The sequence below is a fragment of the Lolium rigidum genome, chromosome 7, assembly GCF_022539505.1.
Source record: "Lolium rigidum isolate FL_2022 chromosome 7, APGP_CSIRO_Lrig_0.1, whole genome shotgun sequence".
Classification (NCBI taxonomy): domain Eukaryota; kingdom Viridiplantae; phylum Streptophyta; class Magnoliopsida; order Poales; family Poaceae; genus Lolium; species Lolium rigidum.
Genome location: NC_061514.1, coordinates 41,255,412 through 41,276,570, shown reverse-complemented (window position 1 = coordinate 41,276,570; position 21,159 = coordinate 41,255,412). Strand labels below are relative to the sequence as shown.

At 43.4% G+C, this 21,159-nt stretch overlaps 1 pseudogene; it reads right to left on the bottom strand.

Moving 5' to 3' along the window:
- Positions 1 to 18,226: 18,226 nt before the first annotated feature.
- On the bottom strand, positions 18,227 to 20,780 carry LOC124671223 (annotated as a pseudogene).
- Positions 20,781 to 21,159: the final 379 nt, after the last annotated feature.

The window sequence follows — 21,159 nt, the reverse complement described above, 5'->3', positions numbered from 1 at the left end:
GTCCGTCGAGCCAGTTGCTCTCGCGGAAGGAGAAGAGGATCCTCTCCGAGGTGGGAGGCTCAATCTTGCCCCTCAAGTCGGCGGTGATCACCCACCGCAACTCTCCTCCGGGCGTGTCGTCCAGTCGAACCCCGTGGAACTCGGGGTGTGGGCGCCCAAGGAAGTCAGAGACGGCGTTGAGGTCGTGCTCGAAGATCAAGCTTCCTCCGTTCCCAAGCTGATAAAACTTGGTGTTGATGGGTTCATTCGGCTCCATCTGAAAGAGAATTGGATGAGTAAGTTAGAGAGTGCAAAGTGTGGCAAAATTTTAATTGATTCAAATAAGATAGAACATGATTCATCAAATTTTGGCAAAATCTCAAAGACAAGAGTGTAGTAAATTTTCATAAATATTTTCTTTCATTTGATTTCAAAGTTAAGTTTTTCAGAACGCCCATTCTAACTAAGGTCTTCTAAGGTCAAACAATGGCTCTGATACCAACTTGTCAACACCCGGATTTTTAAGTCCGAATGCCTATTATGTCATACATCGCAATCCCAGGAATATTGTTGTTGCGAGGCATAATAGTTAAGTATCACGATCATCATTCATTACAAACCATAAGTCTTACAAATTTGGAATCACATGATCCATATTACACGAATAGTTGATCTATTGATCAACGAACAAACACAAGTTCATAGTTCATAGCGGAAGCGTAAGATACAAGGACTCTCTAGTCCACGAGGCCAACGCTTGACGTCGGAAGACTCCTAGTTGTCGTAGGCGTCCCGTTGGTCATCTCCTTGTTCATCTTCATACTACGGCCATTTGAATAGCCAGGGACAAAGCAGTGAGTACTTTAAGTACCCGCCAACTAATACTAATGTAAGTGCTAGACATTTCTAGTAGGGTTTGCTAAGCTCTAGTTTATTTGCATAAAGCTAGTTTTAGTTCACAAATTTGAGAAAAGCTTATTCAAGTGCTAACTAACTCAAGTGGGAACATTAGTGTCATTCCCACCATTCGAGTGGTGATTTCAATTCAATTCACCACAAGTCGTTTCACCATCATCTTTCAACATCATTTTTCATAGATATGACGTCGGAAACTGTATGGCCTTTCCAACCGTCCGTAACCGTGGACGCGGCTATTCGAATAGGTTTACACTCTGTAGAGGTTGCACACTTGTGCCACAACATTTGATTTCATCCGTCGGGATTACCCCGAATCATCGTAACACAGTACGCGGATCATCAACCATAACCTTTCACTTATAAATCCTAGTATGAGCACCTCTCCCCATGAGCTTGGCCTCCCAGTGAAGACCAAGCTCGTCAACTCGGGAACTGCACAGGGCTTGGCCGTACAATTCACCTCAATTTCACATCATTTCTCAACAACGGAGGCAGCCTCAAGCGTAACCCCTATGACGTGTGTTCAGAGGGAACCCATACTAAGATGCATAAACTTCCAGTTAAGCCCTACCCATAATCAGGTATTGTGGGGGTACTTAATAATTGGAAAGGTATCGCATTCAAACCAACATCATGTTTATCAAAAATCCCCATCTTCTCTTGGTCATATTCACCTTCAAAAATCATTCAATGGAATGCATCATCATTCCAAGGTTTCAAGTTCATTTCAAATTCACATTGTTCCCATCTAGAGTAGTTAAGTTTTATTTCATTAGCACTAGCTCTAAATCATGAGGGGTGCTATCTTGCTTTGCTTGGAAGAGACTAACTTCACTACTCTAGTAACCAACTTGTACTTTGACCAAAGTTAACTATAAAGGTAACTTATTGAGAAAACAAGTAAAAACTTGTAAAGTAAAAACTTGGGATAGGCTTATGTAAGAAAAGGTAAGAATCATGGTGCCTTTCCCCAAGGGGCTTTGCACTTTGCAATAATATTAGCTTGCCTTGGTAGTTCTCAAACTGTTCCTCCTCCTCCTCTGGGTAGCAACCTTCTTCTTCGGCGTACTCTCCGGTGCTACCATCTAAATTTGAATACGAGTATAATTACTCACTAATTCAATGGCTATTCCATATATCACATATAAACACACAAACTATTCTATGCACACAAATAATCTACTTAGAGTGCATGGGTTGTGTGGGTTGAATAGAATTCACTTCTTTGTATTTAATATGTAAAAGATAGTTTCCATAGGGTTCTTGAGAAATAATTTCCTCTCATTGAATTCTTCTTAAGATTTAATTTCTCAAACAATCATGTATGAACTCATATTGACCTAAATCAAATGTTCATCATCATCATTTGGAAAAATGATTTAAATGAGGTAGATCACCCCATATCATTTAATAACACTTCATATGATTTAAATCTCAAGTAATTCATATAAGAGAGTTTGGACCAGGGATCCAAACATCCCATGAATTCATGTGAGACAAGATTTAAATGAAGTTTAAGACTTCATATGAATTACTTAATAGTTTTGGACAATATCAACTAGTTAAACTAGCCATAATATCCACTAATTAAACTATGGCATGATCATGCAAAGTGACCACACCATTTTATTACATAATCAATTAGTGTAAGTTAAATGTGAGCTATTAGAGTTGGAATTAACTTAATATCTATTTTGGTTGATTTTTAATAATTATTTGAATAGGGAAAAGTCCCTGCCTTGTTATTTTTATCAAATTAATTCTACAAGGAATCTGGTCATGGGACCAGTGGCATGTTGTAGATAATTTCAGTAGCTTTCCAACAACATAAAGTTCATCAAATTTGGTTTAGCCAATTTAAATCTATTGAAATTCAAAGTGGAGGCAGTATTCAAAATCATTTGTAATTGTTTAAATCCAATTTGAACTAAAAGGGCCGGCGGGAAAAACTACTGGGCCAACTCATTTAAACACGGCCCAAGGCCAGCCCAGCCACGATCCAGGTGCCGCGCGGGCTGCACGACAGAGGGTCCCGCCTGTCAGCGGCTCTTAAACGCCGAAGCGGTATGGAGCAGCGTGGGGCGTAGGATTAGATCAAGATCTAACGGCTCCAGTCCATCATCTCGCCGGCGAGAGAGAAGTTCGCCGGCGGTTCAAGTAGGGGGTCGGAGGGCTTACGGTGGCTCCAGCTAGGGTTGGCAATATGCGTGACGAAGTTGTGGACGACGGCGAAGCGGCTGGTAGCAGTGGCGGAGCTCGAGGTGGTCTGGTTCGCCGGCGATTGCTGCAGGGCTTCCGCGGCGGCGATCTTGCGATTGAGCTTGCTCCGGCGTGAATCGAGAGAGTGGTGAGGTGGTTGAGAGGCAGTGAGGGATGGGGAGTCTGGTGGTGTGCTTGGATTGTTCAGGGGAGCTCTCCTTTTATAGCAGCGCAAGTGTGCTGCGGGGCAGGGTGGCGGTCGACCATGGCGCGGCTCTTCCGGCGGCTGGTCGAGCTAGGCGAGGTCATGGCGGTGCTCTACGTGTCCAGGCGAGGCGAATGGCAGCGACAGCTTGGCGGGGAGGGCCTGGTTGTGTCGCATTGCTTCCGGGCGGTCGCGGCCATGGCGGGATCTTCTTCTCCGTCCACGGCGGCGGCGGTCCAGGGTCTGGTCGTGGCCGTGTCTGGCGGCGTCCAGGTGGCGTGGTGATGCTCAAGGCGTTGCCAGCGGGGCCAGGGCGAGTGCAGGGTGGTGGCGCGGCGCGTGGCCAGTGACGTCTGCGAGCATGTCCATGCGCGACGTCATCGGCATGGTGAGCGCGTCCTGGGCGCGCGTCGTCCGGCCTGTGTCGTCGTCCTCCTCGACAACGGTGGTGCTAGGCAGGGCTAGGGTGGTGTGCTGGTGAGTTTTGGCACGGTGGCCATGGCCAGGGAAGAAGAAGGAGAGGGGGAGCTCGACGTGTGTGGCATGGCCGGCATGGCCATGCCCTAGCTTGCTCTCTCTCTCCCTAGCATGCTATTTGGCATTGATTTGGTTTAAGGGGACCAGGGGACAATTTAGAGTAGTGTAGTGTAGATTAGGTTGAGTAGAAACACTATTTGCAATAGTTGCAAATAGTGCCCGAATTTGGAATTTGCAAAATTGTTCAAATTTGAAATAATTCAAAAGGTGAAACAATTTGAAATGTGTGGGTTTAGATAAGTTGTATTTGACCAGAGATGATTTGAGGTGGTGGTGGAATTCTTAGAATTCAAGAATTGGCAAAAATGGCTAAGTGGAGAATGTTGCATATGTTAAAAAGTTGAAACTTTGGATGAGCATTGCTCATGATCAAAGATGATTTTGGCATGGTGATCTTTACCAAAGTTGTTCACCTTGATGTTGACTTTGAAATGGTGCAAAGAGTTAGCAAGATTTGGTTTGAGAAAATTGAATGGCAAAGGCTCAAAGTAGTGATCGAGACTATAATTGTCACTTTTGACCATTATCATATGTGAGCTAGTTTTGCATTTGGAAATTATTTAAATTGTGATTCTTTGATTCCAAAAGTTGCAATAAGTGTTTAATAACATTATTCAACTAATGGTGAAGACCAAATAGGTCTAGGGTCAAAATTTATAAAAATGCCATAGGGCATATGTTAGGGTTTTAGGGTTTTTCATTTATTTGATTTCTTTCTCTTTTTGGTTTATTTGGCTGGTGATCTTCATATGATCACATTAGGGTTTTAGAGCATATCAAATACAAGTAATAACAATCATCATGGCATATCAATCAAATGCACAGGTCCTATGCATGGTACTATATGCAATTTAAAAAGTTTTTGTTTGTTTGAAATTTTGCTCTCTGGAATTCTCTAACTTTCTTTTTATTGAAATTTGGGGTGTTACAAACGCCCACGCCACAGGAGTTGCTCCCGCCGTCTTCCTCGACTCCATCTTCAAGAGAGATAATCGCATTAACCTTGCAAGACCTGCCGTCGATGCCACCATGACGCCAGACAGCTCCACCATACTGCACCTATACATCATCCCGCATCTGTCGTTGATACCCTGCAGCACCATGCCACTGAGACTCATCGCCAACAATGTGGTAGATGAACACCACTCCACCGAAAACCGCCAACATCCAGCAGCTGCTCCAAAAACGATGCCCCAAGAGGTAGAACGACGCAGGGCGCGTGATACGTCCAATTTGCATCACTATTTTATATCATAATTTGCTGTTATTCATTGATATATTTCATATTTGGAGATGATACTTATGTTATTTCATCTATTTTGCATGTTTCATGATTATTTGGGGATCGCGCACCGGAGCCAGGATTCTGCTGGAAAAAGCACCGTCAGAATGCAATATTTCGGAAGATCAACAGTTGACGGAAATTATACGAAAAATCCTATTTTTCCAGATGACGAAGGGAGCCAGAAGGGGGAGAAGAGGGGACCCGAGGTGGGCCCACCCCATAGGCCGGCGCGGCCCAAGGCCCGGCCGCGCCGCCACTGTGAGAGGGGGGCCCACAGCCCCTCTCGCCTCCTTTTCTTCGCGTACGCCTTCGTCCCGAAAACCTAAGCCCCAGGGAAAGAGTCGCGAAGCGTCACAGCCGCCTCTGCGAGGCGGAGAACACCAGAGAGAAAAGAGCTCTCCGGCAGGCTGAGTTCCGCCGGGGAAATTCCCTCCCGGAGGGGGAAATCGACGCCATCGTCACCGTCATCGAGCTGGACATCATCTCCATCGCCATCATCATCATCTTCATCATCATCACCGCCGTCTCCATCGCTGCACATCGTCACCGCTGTAGCAATTTGGGTTTGATCTTGATTGTTTGATAGGGGAAACTCTCCCGGTGTTGATTTCTACTTGTTATTGATGCTATTGAGTGAAACCGTTGAACCAAGGTTTATGTTCAGATTGTTATTCATCATCATATCACCTCTGATCATGTTCCGTATGATGTCTCGTGAGTAGTTCGTTTAGTTCTTGAGGACATGGGTGAAGTCTAAATGTTAGTAGTGAAGTATGGTTGAGTAATATTCAATGTTATGATATTTAAGTTGTGGTGTTATTCTTCTAGTGGTGTCGTGTGAACGTCGACTACACGACACTTCACCTTTATGGGCCTAGGGGAATGCATCTTGTACTCGTTTGCCAATTGCGGGGTTGCCGGAGTGACGAAACACTGAGCCCCCGTTGGTATATCGATGCAGGAGGGATAGAAGGATCTCAGAGTTTAAGGCTGTGGTTATATTTATCTTAATTACTTTCTTGTAGTTGTGGATGCTTGCAAGGGGTATAATCACAAGTATGTATTAGTCCTAGGAAGGGCGGTACATTAGCGTAGGTTCACCCACACAACACTTATCAAAACAATGAAGATTAATTAGCCGTATGTACCGAAAGCACTAGACTAAAATCCCGTGTGTCCTCAGGAACGTTTGGTTATTATAAGTAAGCATACCGGCTTGTCCTTTGTGCTAAAAAGGATTGGGCCACTCGCTGCAATTGTTACTCTCGCACTTTACTTACTCGTACTTTATTCATCTGTTACATCAAAACCCCCGAATACTTGTCCGTGAGCATTTACGGTGAATCCTTCATCGAAACTGCTTGTCAACACCTTCTGCTCCTCGTTGGGATCGACATTCTTACTTATCGAAGATACTACGATACACCCCTATTCTTGTGGGTCATCAAGACTATTTTCTGGCGCCGTTGCCGGGAGTGAAGCGCTATTGGTAAGTGGAATTGGTAAGGGAAATTTCTACTTGTTTGTGCTGATTTTATTTCTGCCTGCTGCCATAATTCATTATGGAGAGATCTTCTCTTGAGTGTTTATTTGGGAAATCTACTACTACTGCAAAGGTAGTGGATGAGGCGCCAGGTGAGGAAGAGATACCATACAAAATACCTATGAAAATTATTGAACGTGTAGTGGATAACCGTTATACGGGGGATGGAAGCTGTCCACCACTGGAGATCATTCTTGTTCTTACATGAATTATGCGGTTTATTCAAGTGTGCGAGTATTGCTATGGATGAAGTGAGGAAGAAACTATTCTCTATATCGCTGTATGGTAAAGCGGCGCATTGGTATAAATCACTGGATAATGGGGATTCTCTTGAATGGAATGATATTGTGCCCCGGTTTTATTCTAAGTTCTATCCTCCAAGTGAAATTCACAAGGATCGGAACCGCATATATAATTTTTGGCCTCATGATGGAGAGAGTATTGCCCAATCTTGGGGGAGATTGAAGTCGTTAATGCTCAAATGCCCCATTCATGAGCTTCCTGTAATGTTATTATTGATAATTTCTATGCAAGACTTTCTTTTGAAGACAAGACCTTGCTGGATACTTCTTGTTCTGGATCATTTACGCGCAACAAAGAAGAGTTTAAAAGGGACCTTCTTAATCGGATCCAGGGAAAATACGCGAAGGATGGGAGAACGACAAAGATAGAGAATCAGGTATAAATTATGATTACAAATGCATTGAAGCTTTTATGGATACTTGATAAATTTCGTAATATGAGTGCTACTTATGGTCTTGATTCTCAAGTTGCTGCAAATCTTTATAAAGCTTTTGCCTCTCATTATGAATTGCCTAGGAAGAATTTTGATAAGTATCATGAACCGTATAAAGATAAAATTGATTCATCTATAAATAAATGTGTTGTAGTTGAAACTGTGGATCATGTTATTCCTGAAGTTTATATTGAAAAAACTCCTTTCCCTGCTAAAATGAAGGAGTACTCTGTTATAAATAGTGCGGTTCATAAAAGTGAAAAGAAACCTATCGAACCTGAAGAACAAATAAAAGTTGAACCTGCTTGTTGCAATAGTTAAAGATCTTGTGACTGAAAATGTGGAGGATGGTCATATTATTTTCTGTGAAGATGCTTCTAATATTGTTTCACATCCTAATAAACCCAAGCAAGCTAGTGTTCCTATGCTATCTGTTAGAATTGGTGATCATTGTTATTATGGTTTATGCGATATGGGTGCAAGTGTTAGTGCTATTCCTTATGAGCTTTACACGGAGATTATGCACGAAATTGGTTCTTGTGAACTTGAGGATATTGATATGGTTATTCAGCTGGCTAATAGAGAAACTATCTCTCCAATTGGTATTGTTCGAGATGTGGAAGTTCTATGTGGTAAGATTAAATATCCTGCTGACTTTTTGGTACTTGGTTCTGCTGCTAGTGAATATTGTCCTATCATTTTTGGTAGACCTTTTCTAAACACTTGTGGTGCTATTATAGATTGCAAGAAAGAGAAAATTTTGACTAAATTTGCTGGTGAATCTTATGAGTTTAACTTCTCTAAATTTACCAAAACTCCTTATAAAGCTGATTTGCCTAATAATGATTTTAGAGTTGAACAGTGTGCATCTATTGCTCTTGCTCCTAATAATCCTTTGCAGCAACATTTGGAGAATAGTGAGAGTGAAGTTTTTAGGGAAGAAAGAAATGAGCTTGATGAAATTTTTCTCCGTCAACCTATTCTTAAGCATGATTTACCGGTAGAAGATCTGGGTACAACACCGCCACCGAAGAAAGATCCTGTCTTTGATTTAAAACCATTACCTGATAATCTTAAATATTCTCATATTGATGATAAGAAAATATATCCTGTTATTATTAGTTCTAAGCTTACAGAGTTTGAGGAAGAAAAGTTATTGGAAATATTGAAGAAACACCGAGATGCTATTGGCTACACTCTTGATGACTTGAAGGGGATTTATCTCTCTATTTGCCAACACGCCATTAATATGGAAGATGATGCAAAGCCTGTTGTTGAACCTCAGCGTCGTTTAATTCCTAAGATGAAGGATGTGGTAAGAAATGAGGTATTAAGACTTCTTGAAGCTGGTATTATATATCCTATTGCTGATAGTAGATGGGTCAGTCCTGTGCATTGTGTTCCTAAAAAGGAGGAATGACTGTTGTGCCTAATGATACTGATGAGCTCATACCTCAAAGAGTAGTTGTAGGTTATAGAATGTGCATTGATTTTCGTAAAGTTAATAAAGTTACTAAGAAAGATCATTATCCTTTGCCTTTTATTGATCAAATGTTAGAAAGGTTATCGAAAAATACTCATTTTTGCTTTCTTGATGGTTATTCTGGGTTTTCACAAATTGCTGATAAAACTAAGGATCAAGAGAAAACCACTTTCACTTGTCCCTATGGAACCTATGCTTATAGACGTATGCCTTTTGGTTTATGTAATGCTCCTGCTACTTTTCAAAGATGCATGTCTGCTATTTTTCATGGCTTTTGCGAGAGTATTGTAGAGGTATTCATGGATGATTTTTCTGTCTATGGGAATTCTTTTGATAATTGTTTGCGGAACCTTGATAAAGTTTTGCAGAGATGTGAAGAAACTAACCTTGTTCTTAATTGGGAGAAATGCCACTTTATGGTTAATGAAGGAATTGTATTGGGACATAAAATTTCCAAGAGAGGTATTGAAGTTGATAGAGCTAAACTTGAAGCAATTGAGAAGATGCCCTATCCTAGGGATGTTAAAGGTATTCGTAGTGTTCTTGGTCATGCTGGGTTTTATAGGAGGTTTATTAAAGACTTTTCTAAGATTTCAAAGCCTCTTACTAATCTTCTTCAAAAAGATGTACCTTTTGTTTTTGATGATGATTGTAAGGAAGCTTTTGAAACTCTAAAGAAAGCCTTAACAACTGCTCCTATAGTTGAACCTCCTGATTGGAACTTACCATTTGAAATTATGTGTGATGCTAGTGATTTTTTTGTAGGCGCTGTTCTTGGACAGCGAGTAAATAAAAAATTGAATGTTATTCATTATGCTAGTAAAACTCTTGATGCTGCTCAAAGAAATTATGCTACTACTGAAAAAGAATTGTTAGCTGTAGTCTTTGCTTGTGATAAGTTTAGGTCTTATATTGTTGATTCAAAAGTTACTATTCATACTGATCATGCTGCAATCGAGATACCTTATGCAAAAGAAAGATGCTAAGCCAAGGCTTATTAGATGGGTGCTTCTGTTGCAAGAATTTGATTTACATATTGTAGATAGAAAAGGTGCTGATAATCCTGTTGCTGATAATTTGTCTAGATTGGAAAATATTTCTTATGATCCTGTTCCTGTCAATGATAGTTTTCCAAATGAACAATCGGCTGTAATAAAGGTGAGCTCGCGAGACAGTCCTTGGTATGCTGATTATGCTAACTTTATTATTTCCAAGTACTTGCCTCCGACCTTTTCAGCTCAGCAAAGGAGGAAATTCTTTTATGACTTGAGGCATTATTTCTGGGATGACCCATACTTATATAAAGAAGGAGTGGATGGTATTCTGCGAAGATGTGTTCCCGAATATGAACAGCGAGGAGATATTGAGTAAATGTCATGGGAGTGCTTATGGAGGACATCACGCCGGAGATAGAACCGCGCAAAAGGTTCTACAATCAGGTTTTTATTGGCCAACTCTCTTCAAAGATGCAAGGAAGTTTATTTTATCTTGTGATGAATGCCAAAGGGTTGGTAATATCTCCAGACGCAATGAAATGCCTATGAATTATACTCTTGTTATTGAACCGTTCGATTGTTGGGGATTTGACTTCACGGGACCTTTTCCCTCTTTGGAAGGTAACACTCATATACTTGTTGCTGTTGATTATGTTACTAAATGGGTGGAAGCCATACCTACAAAAAGTGCTGATGGTGAGACCTCTTTAAGAATGCTTTTAGATATTATTTTTCCTCGATTTGGAGTTCCTCGATATATTATGACTGAAGGAGGTTCTCATTTTATTCATGGTGGTTTTAGAAAAACTCTTGCTAAATATGGCATTAATCATAGAATTGCTTCCGCTTATCATCCTCAAACTAGTGGGCAAGTAGAACTATCAAATAGAGAAATTAAATCTATCTTGCAAAAGACAGTTAATAAAACTAGAAAGAATTGGGCTAGTAAATTGAAGGAAGCACTATGGGCTTATAGAACTGCTTATAAAAATCCCATGGGAATGTCACCTTATAAAATGGTTTATGGAAAAGCTTGTCATTTACCTTTAGAACTAGAGCACAAAGCTTATTGGGTTGTTAGAGAATTAAATAAAGATCCTAAACTAGCTGGTAATAAGAGGTTGCTGCAATTGAGTTCTCTAGATGAATGGAGAAGTGAAGCTTATGAAAATGCTAAACTCTTTAAAGAGAAAGTTAAAAAATGGCATGATAGAAGGATTATCAAAAGAGAATTTAATATTGGGGATAAAGTCCTATTGTATCGGTCTCGTCTCAGATTCTTTGCAAGGAAATTACTCTCGAAATGGGAAGGACCATATGTTGTTGAGGAGGTGTATCGTTCAGGAGCAATTAAAATTAGCTCTCTCCAAGGTAATGCCACACAAGTGGTGAATGGACAAAGACTCAAGCATTATATCTCAGGTGATTCTTATAATGTTGATGTTGATATTATTCGAGTGGAAACACCGGAGGCTTTCATCAAAGGACAAATTGACAGTCCACCAGAACTCGACTTTGAATAGGTAACCGTACTGGTAATGAAAAGTTTGCAATTTACTTTCCGAACAATATTTTTGCTGTTTTTGGAAAATATGAAAAATTACGAGATCGAAACGGAGTGGAGGAGACGCACGAGGGCGTGCCCCCATAGGCCGGTGCGGCCTGGCTGTGGCCCGCGCCGCCCTATGAGCTGGCCGCCTCGTCGCCCCTTTCCGACTCTGGTTCGACCTGGTACTTTCCTTTTGTCGTGAATTTTTTTGCTATATAATCCCCCGGACCCCTGGAGGTCCGTATATCGTTTTCTCGACGAGTTTTGTTTCGAGCTGTTTCTGCCAGGATTTGTTTTCAATCTAGGAGCACTATGGCCTCCAACAACAAGGGCAAGGGGCTTTCGGAGGAGGAAGTGAGAAGGGTGTCATCAAAACAAGAGCAGCAAGCCGTTGGGAGTAAGCAAATCTTGGTGGGATCTGTTGACACTCGATGTTCTTTCTCTCATAACTTGCAGGGATCCTTACCACCTGCTCTTAGCCTCGACTCTTTCCCCGTGTTGGAAGAGGCTCTGCGGACTACCAATGAGTTTTGTGATCAATACCGGGCTCTAAGAAGAGAAGTGGAGATACTCCAGGAGGAGAATTACCGTCTCCATAGAATGCTGGAATATTACTCGATTCCCATCACAAGGTCGCCACCGCCAACTTCAGATAACAATGAATCTCTTCGAGTCTTAGTGCAGAATTGCCAAGATGAGAAACTGAAGCTGAAGGAGATCTGTAAGAAGCGCGGGAGGAGTTCATCACCATCATCGCCGAAGGAGTAATTCATCATCGGTATTGGCATCCCCTTGGTTTGTTCCAAGCTTAGGGGAGTGCCGCGGTATCACATCATCACTATCTTTTACTTTTTACTATCAAGTAGTGTCATATCATGAGTAGGGAAGTTATCATATAAGATGGGTTGTAGCGTGGAAGTATCTCTCCTTTAGTTTGTCTATGTATCCCTTGGTGTGAGTTATCGTTATGAAATATTAATGAGAAGTCTTATCATTTACATATTGCACACCTTAGTTTAGTTTGCAATTTCTATTATATGATTGATCTTGATTTTAGTATTGGTACCACTTTGGGAGCATTGAGTAAGTCTATTTGGTTTTGGCAAACTTAGCATTGGTCAATAGCAACAACACCTTGAGGTTTAAGTAGAAAAGAGAAATATATATAGCTGTTTCATTGTCTTCCTTTCTTGTTAGCTCATAGCTTATTATTCGAAGTTAAAATTGTTTGTGCTTACAAGAAAGATGCATGATTGTTTCTATCACATGTATATTCGTTTGTTTCCCTCAACTTTTGTGCTTGCTAATTAACCTTGCTAGCCAAAGACCTGTACTGAGAGGGAATGCTTCTCGTGCATCCAAACCTCAACCCAAACCTATGCCATTTGTGTCCACCATATCTACCTATTACATGGTATCTCTCTGCCATTCCAAAGTAAATTGCTTGAGTGCTACCTTTAAAATTTCTATCCCTTACCTCTGCAATATATAGCTCATGGGACAAATAGCTTAAAAACTATCGTGGTGAAGAATATGTACTTATGTGTCTTATTTCTTAGTAAGTTGCTTGTTGAGCGGTAACCATATTTTACGGGGACGCCATCAACTCTTTTACCTTTGTTGAATATCATGTGAGTTGCTATGCATGTTCGTCTTGTCTGAAGTAAGGGCGGTTTTCACAATCAAATGGTTTGAGTATGCATACTGTTAGAGAAGAACATTGGGCCGCTAACTAAAGCCATGATTCATGGTGGAAGTTTCTGTATGATAACGTTGCATGGAAAACAAAAATTTTCCTACCGCGAACACGAAATCCAAGCCAAGATGCAATCTAGAAGACGGTAGCAACGAGGGGATTATCGAGTCTCACCCTTGAAGAGATTCCAAAGCCTACAAGAGGAGGCTCTTGTTGCTGCGGTAGACGTTCACTTGCCGCTTGCAAAAGCGCGTAGAAGATCTTGATCACGATCGGTTCCGGCGCCACGAACGGGCAGCACCTCCGTACTCGGTCACACGTTCGGTTGTTGATGAAGACGACGTCCACCTCCCCGTTCCAGCGGGCAGCGAGGAGTAGTAGCTCCTCTTGAATCCGACAGCACGACGGCGTGGTGTCGGTGGTGGTGGAGAAGTCCGGCGGAGCTTCGCTAAGCTACGCGGGAGATATGGAGGAGAGGGGGGCGGCTAGGGTTTGGGAGGGGGTGGCCGGCCACTTCAAGGGGGGCGGCCAGCTTGTGGTCTTGGGGTGGCCGGCCCCCTCCCTTGGCCCCTCATTATATAGGTGGATTCCCAAGAGTTGGTCTCCAAGTCTTCGAATAAGACCCGAACCAAAAACTTCCCATAAGAGGGGGAAACCTAGCCAAGCTAGGACTCCCACCAAAGGTGGGATTTCCACCTCCCATATGGGGGGTGGCCGGCCCCCTAAGGGGGAGTCCACTTGGGACTCCTCCCCCACTAGGGTTGGCCGGCCATGGAGGTGGAGTCCCATGTGGACTCCACCTTCCTTGGTGGTTTCTTCCGGACTTTTCTAGAACCTTCTAGAACCTTCCGCGACATTTTAATTCACATAAAATGACATCCTATATATGAATCTTATTCTCCGGACCATTCGGAACTCCTCGTGATGTCCGGGATCTCATCCGGGACTCCGAACAAATATTCGAACTCCATTCCATATTCAATTTCTACCATTTCAACATCCAACTTTAAGTGTGTCACCCTACGGTTCGTGAACTATGCGGACATGGTTGAGTACTCTCTCCGACCAATAACCAATAGCGGGATCTGGAGATCCATAATGGCTCCCACATATTCAACGATGACTTTAGTGATCGAATGAACCATTCACATATAATACCAATTCCCTTTGTCACGCGATATTTTACTTGTCCGAGGTTTGATCTTCGGTATCACTTTATACCTTGTTCAACCTTGTCTCCTGACAAATACTCTTTACTCGTACCGTGGTATGTGGTCTCTTATGAACTTATTCATATGCTTGCAAGACATTAGACGACATTCCACCGAGAGGGCCCAGAGTATATCTATCCGTCATCGGGATGGACAAATCCCACTTGTTGATCCATATGCTTCAACTCATACTTTCCGGATACTTAATCCCACCTTTATAGCCACCCATTTACGCGAGTGGTGTTTGGTGTAATCAAAGTACCTTTCCGGTATAAGTGATTTATATGATCTCATGGTCATAAGGACTAGGTAACTATGTATCGAAAGCTTATAGCAAATAACTTAATGACGAGATCTTATGCTACGCTTAATTGGGTGTGTCCATTACATCATTCATATAATGATATAACCTTGTTATTAATAACATCCAATGTTCATGATTATGAAACTAATCATCCATTAATCAACAAGCTAGTTTAAGAGGCATACTAGGGACTTCTTGTTTGTCTACATATCACACATGTACTAATGTTTCGGTTAATACAATTATAGCATGATATATAAACATTTATCATAAACATAAAGATATTAATAATAACCACTTTATTATTGCCTCTAGGGCATATCTCCTTCAGTTTCAGTATGGACAGCTAATCCTCAATCTCTTATGAGAATAATAATTGTTGTTGAATGCTTATGCATTAAAGAGGAGTCCATCATCTGTTGTCTATGTTGTCCCGGTATGGATGTCTAAGTTGAGAATAATCAAAAGCGAGAAATCCAATGCGAGCTTTCTCCTTAGACCTTTGTACAGGCGGCATAGAGGTACCCCTTTGTGACACTTGGTTGAAACATATGCTATGCAATGATAATCTGTGTTAATCCAAGCTAATTAGGACAAGGTGCGAGCACTATTAGTATACTATGCATGAGGCTTGCAACTTATAAGATGTCTTATACATAACACATATGCTTTATTACTACCGTTGACAAAATTGTTTCTTGTTTGCAAAATGAAAAGCTCTAGCACAAAAATAGTAATCCATGCTTCCCTCTGCGAAGGGCCTGTCTTTTACTTTATGTTGAGTCAGTAAACCTATTTCCCTCCATCTCAAGCAAGCATTTGAGTTGTTGTGATCAAACCATTATATTGTGATTTGCTTCATCATGTTTTTTATTCTTCCTTGTTTAGTACAAGTTTTATCTGAATGAATGTAGCTTTGGAAGTTATCAATGATCATTATGATTGAGTATGCAGGATGAGCCACATAAGCTTTAACATGAGAGCGCTGCTCAATAGATAAATATAATTTGTTAACTGTTCTCTGACCAAGAACGAAGTTTGCCATCACCAATTATGATTTCTTATGCACCTTTATTTGTGATTACCTTATACTTGTTTCAAGTTGAATTATATGAGGAAGTTGTTTACTAGAATGTCTTGTGTGAATGAATATGATGCTTCTTGTCCGTATTTTATTTATCGACTCCTCACTCCATAAACATGTGGTCCTGTTTACCGAGTTCAGTTTCGCTTGGGGACAAGCGAAGTCTAAGCTTGGGGGGGTTGATACGTCCAATTTGCATCACTATTTTATATCATAATTTGTTGTTATTCATTGATATATTTCATATTTGGAGATGATACTTATGTTATTTCATCTATTTTGCATGTTTCATGATTATTTGGGGATCGCGCACCGGAGCCAGGATTCTGCTGGAAAAAGCACCGTCAGAATGCAATATTTCGGAAGATCAACGGTTGACGGAAATTATACGAAAAATCCTATTTTTCCAGATGACGAAGGGAGCCAGAAGGGGGAGAAGAGGGGACCCGAGGTGGGCCCACCCCATAGGCCGGCGCGGCCCAAGGCCTGGCCGCGTCGCCCTGTGAGGAGGGGGCCACAGCCCCCTCTCGCCTCCTTTTCTTCGCGTACGCCTTCGTCCCGAAAACCTAAGCCCCAGGGAAAGAGTCGCGAGCGTCACGGCCCGCCTCGCGAGGCGGAGCACACCAGAGAGAAAAGAGCTCTCCGGCAGGCTGAGTTCCGCCGGGGAAATTCCCTCCCGGAGGGGGAAATCGATGCCATCGTCACCGTCATCGAGCTGGACATCATCTCCATCACCATCATCATCATCTTCATCATCATCACCGCCGTCTCCATCGCTGCACATCGTCACCGCTGTAGCAATTTGGGTTTGATCTTGATTGTTTGATAGGGGAAACTCTCCCGGTGTTGATTTCTACTTGTTATTGATGCTATTGAGTGAAACCGTTGAACCAAGGTTTATGTTCAGATTGTTATTCATCATCATATCACCTCTGATCATGTTCCGTATGATGTCTCGTGAGTAGTTCGTTTAGTTCTTGAGGACATGGGTGAAGTCTAAATGTTAGTAGTGAAGTATGGTTGAGTAATATTCAATGTTATGATATTTAAGTTGTGGTGTTATTCTTCTAGTGGTGTCGTGTGAACGTCGACTACACGACACTTCACCTTTATGGGCCTAGGGGAATGCATCTTGTACTCGTTTGCCAATTGCGGGGTTGCCGGAGTGACGAAACTACGAGCCCCTGTTGGTATATCGATGCAGGAGGGATAGCAAGATCTCAGAGTTTAAGGCTGTGGTTAGATTTATCTTAATTACTCTCTTGTAGTTGCGGATGCTTGCAAGGGGTATAATCACACGTATGTATTAGTCCTAGGAAGGGCGGTACATTAGCGTAGGTTCACCCACACAACACTTATCAAAACAATGAAGATTAATTAGCCGTATGTAGCGAAAGCACTAGACTAAAATCCCGTGTGTCCTCGAGAACGTTTGGTTATTATAAGTAAACAAACCGGCTTGTCCTTTGTGCTAAAAAGGATTGGGCCACTCGCTGCAATTGTTACTCTCGCACTTTACTTACTCGTACTTTATTCATCTGTTACATCAAAATCCCCGAATACTTGTCGCGTGAGCATTTACGGTGAATCCTTCATCGAAACTGCTTGTCAACACCTTCTGCTCCTCGTTGGGGTCGACATTCTTACTTATCGAAGATACTACGATACACCCCCTATACTTGTGGGTCATCAGCGCGCCACCATCGTCCGATCCGGGAGACCCAGACCTAGGGTTTCCCCCGGAGCAGCACAAGTGAGAGACCGCATACTGCGACGACGATGCCTTCAAGAAGGTAGCGGCGTGACACGTCGCCATCGTCCGCCAACCGAGGTCGGAGCACGGTTTTCACCGGCAGCCGCTCATCCCCAACTCGCCGAGTGTAGTGCCAAGACGGACAAAGATGACGCCTTCGACAAGGTAACGACATCGGCCGATGCCGCCATCATCCGCCAAGACCGAGGTCGAGGCTCAGTTTTCACCGGCCGCCATGACACCCCGGACTAGATCACCATTGCCGGAAACCTGTGTGAGATCCCATGATCCCCCACACAAGACAACCAGCCTGGCCGACCACCTCCGACGAAGAAGAAGGCCGCCTCCTCCGTCGAACCCGAGGCTGCTGCCCCGGGCGTCCTTGTGCCGCGGGAAGATCCCGAGATCACCACCCCGCACCGGCGAGAAAGGGAGGGGATGGCGCAGCCCGTCCCCCCACCATCCACCACCGGTGTGCTCCGACGGGAGGCGGGGGAGGCCGCGGCAGGCGCCGTCGCCCCCTTCCTCCGACCGCCGCCGCCCAGCCATCACACATGGGCAGGGGGTCTTCCGCCGCAGCGTCGAGGGGATCCCCCAGCCGTCGTCCTCGCCACGTCAAGAGGGAAGCCCGCCGCCGCCTCCACGCCTCGCGGCCTTTGCCCGGCGGCGCCGCCGGCGGCGGCGGCGGGAGGTGTCTAGGGTTTCTGGGGGATGCGGGAGAGAGAGCACGTGCGGGTTTCCTATTCTCCACCAAGTATCAAGCACTATGTAATATAAGCCCTTGCGAGCTCAGATAAAAAAAGGAAATATGTCAAGAATTCTCTCGCACGGAAAGTAAAGAGCATCTGGACAAGTAATGTAACATGGAATGAACAATGTACCCCCAGGAAGATTTAATGTGGACAGAAACGAATCGCGGAGTTACAAAATGGCAACTCTTCCTCGTTGAAAAAATGCTGCTCTTCCGGAGCCAAATATTGACAACCAACTCAGAAGTACATCATCTGAAGCAGGTGCCAGAAAATTCATGTTTCACTAACATCAGTAGGATAGCTTCAAACAACTCTCAGGAATGTAGCAAACTCTTGCTGCAAAGAAACAAAAAAAATGAATTGAGTCACCGCTCGCTTACAAACCAGACCATATTAAACAATGACACCACACCTTTAAGTTACTCAGAGCATTCTGAGCATTTGGATCAGCCATTGACGCCTCGAAATCTACATAGAAAAGGTAATCGAAATGCCTGGTACAACAGTTTGAGAAGCATTATTGTATATAAAGTTTTCATGTAGCTCAATCTGTGTACTGTTGATTAAATCTCAAATGAATAAATCTTTGTTCTTACTTCAGTGGTGTGGAACAATTATCATCAGCTACACGTAGAGGTCTTTTCTTGTGTGGACGACTTTCCATCTGCGCATCACCATACAAAAACGATGCATGAGTTATCACTTCGGCTTCAAACAACGCATGTGGGTTTTAAATAAATACTGAACTCATGAGATTGTTGAAACTACCTTGGTGAGATTAATTTTCCTGAGAGCAGCAAACACTGCGAGCGCCTTGAAGAGTTGTCCATGCCCTTTTTCTAGTGAGAACACTATACTGGTCTGGAGATCATATGATGGTAGAGCTATATTTTATTAACGGTTACTGGAAATATACGAGCGGTGAATTGCAGGAAGATTCCATGTATCTGAAAAAGAGCCCATTTTTTTTGCAATTTACATTTGGTGTTTCATTTAGTGTTCAGACCCAAAATGATGCATCCTGCACTTAGTCATAAAATTCTATTGAAAAAAAGAGAGAAAGTTTCGAACACAAAGAAAAAAACTGAATGAATTTTAGTACCTTGAATGGCTTATCAGTGTGAGCAATAATGGGTTCTCTAGCCAGCATCATGAAACGGGTTACGTTATCTGTGTCATCCTACATAAATATGTAAGTTATTCTTCCAGTAAAAGGAGATAAGATGTTCTATTATGATTTCGGAAATATATTTGTTCTACCTGGATATTGTCTGCAAGAATATCAAGTCCATAAAGTTGAGCAGCTAACGAACTAGCAACTGCACCAGTGTCTTGGAGTTTTTGTTCTGCAATATACTAAAGGACACATATTACTTTGATTAGTAATAACAGAATCAACTAGATAAACCCACTTGGTGTTCTGAGATAATACTAAACCAAGTTCACAATTTTTTTGTGATAACCAAGAAGTGCCATAATTATAATCAGTGTAACTGCTCACATTGCGCAAGGACCTACACATTAGTTTTCAGAAAGAAGATATGAAACCCAATAGAGACTAATGAAAAAAATTGCAGAAATAAATCCGTGGAACAGCTGGGAAAATCAGGCTCACTTGAGGATGGCCCATGGCGCTCCCTAGGTTCTCAATCTTGACACCACGGTTGGCCAACAAGCAGTGATGAACCGCGAGCCGCACCTCGCCAACAATGTGCAGCTTATTATGGCGAAGCAGAAGGTCGTAGTTTCGACGTATGCTGCCACCTAAAGAATTCTCTAGCGGCAGCACCGCGCGATCAGCGACACAATTTTCAACAGTCTGTTAGACAGACGGAGTACATCCCCGTTATTACTAAACACATCAGATGTGCGGCGCACGTGAAAATTAGCTATCATAGGCTTGAGATGTTGGGCATGACCGGCTATCCACGGAAACTAAGTCTATGGGGATCTCTAAAACAGTACGAATCCTAGCTAGCAAGCCAAAAAATCAGAACAAATGAATCATCTGGAAAAATCCTAACCAACACGAATCCATTATCGCACGTACGGGGAGAAGAAGGAACGGAACTGACCTTCCGCCGCCACCGGTGTGAGACGAATGAATCAGATCCCGAAGAGACCAGAACTCAAGCGAGAAAGGGGCGGAGGCGGAGGGCAGGACTCGGGGAACGAACGGGAGAAGGAACTCTCGACTCTCAGCGGCAGATATTCTGGAGAAGATGCATGGGGAAAAGCCAGAAGAAACAGTCAGCGGGATATGGGCCGGCCCAAAATGAACGAGGGGGTGTGCGGCGCATGGTCGGTGTATAGGATTCGCCGGCGGCGAGGGGCCGAACGTGGGGCCGCAGTTGCCGAGGCAGAGCAGGTTACTTTGCACGCAGGTAAGCGCGCAGGCCATTCCCTCCATGTCGGGCCTCATGGCGCACACGGTTGCGCAACCTGAGAGTTGCGCTGCGTCTGAGCCGGGCTCGCCGGCCGCTGCCACCAGCAGCAAGGCCACGAGCATGGCCACGGCGGGTGCCGCGCGGCGGCGCAGGGGGAGGGCCATGCTGAGCTGCTGCTGCCTGCTGATTTGGACTCTCCCTGTTTGGCGTGGGATTGTTTGCGGTGCTGTGGTGCACCATGCTACGTTTATATATGCACATGCGGCAAGGCTACCGTGTTCGACTTGTTCCATCAAATATGGATGCTGCTGGCACAAAATTGTTGTGATGGTGCAGGCATGGACTGTATGCTCTTGTGTCTTGTCGTGTCAGGTCATGTGTACCTAGAAGAAACAGAAAGGCTTGAGGGACGACACCGGAATTCAGTGAGGCGGTTTTAGGCATCAGGATCTACTTACCACTAGTGGAAAACAGGCCTTTCGTGCTGCACCCTTCAAACCCTTCCACTGGGATCGCTGGGCTCGCCGCAGCCGCTGTCGTTGC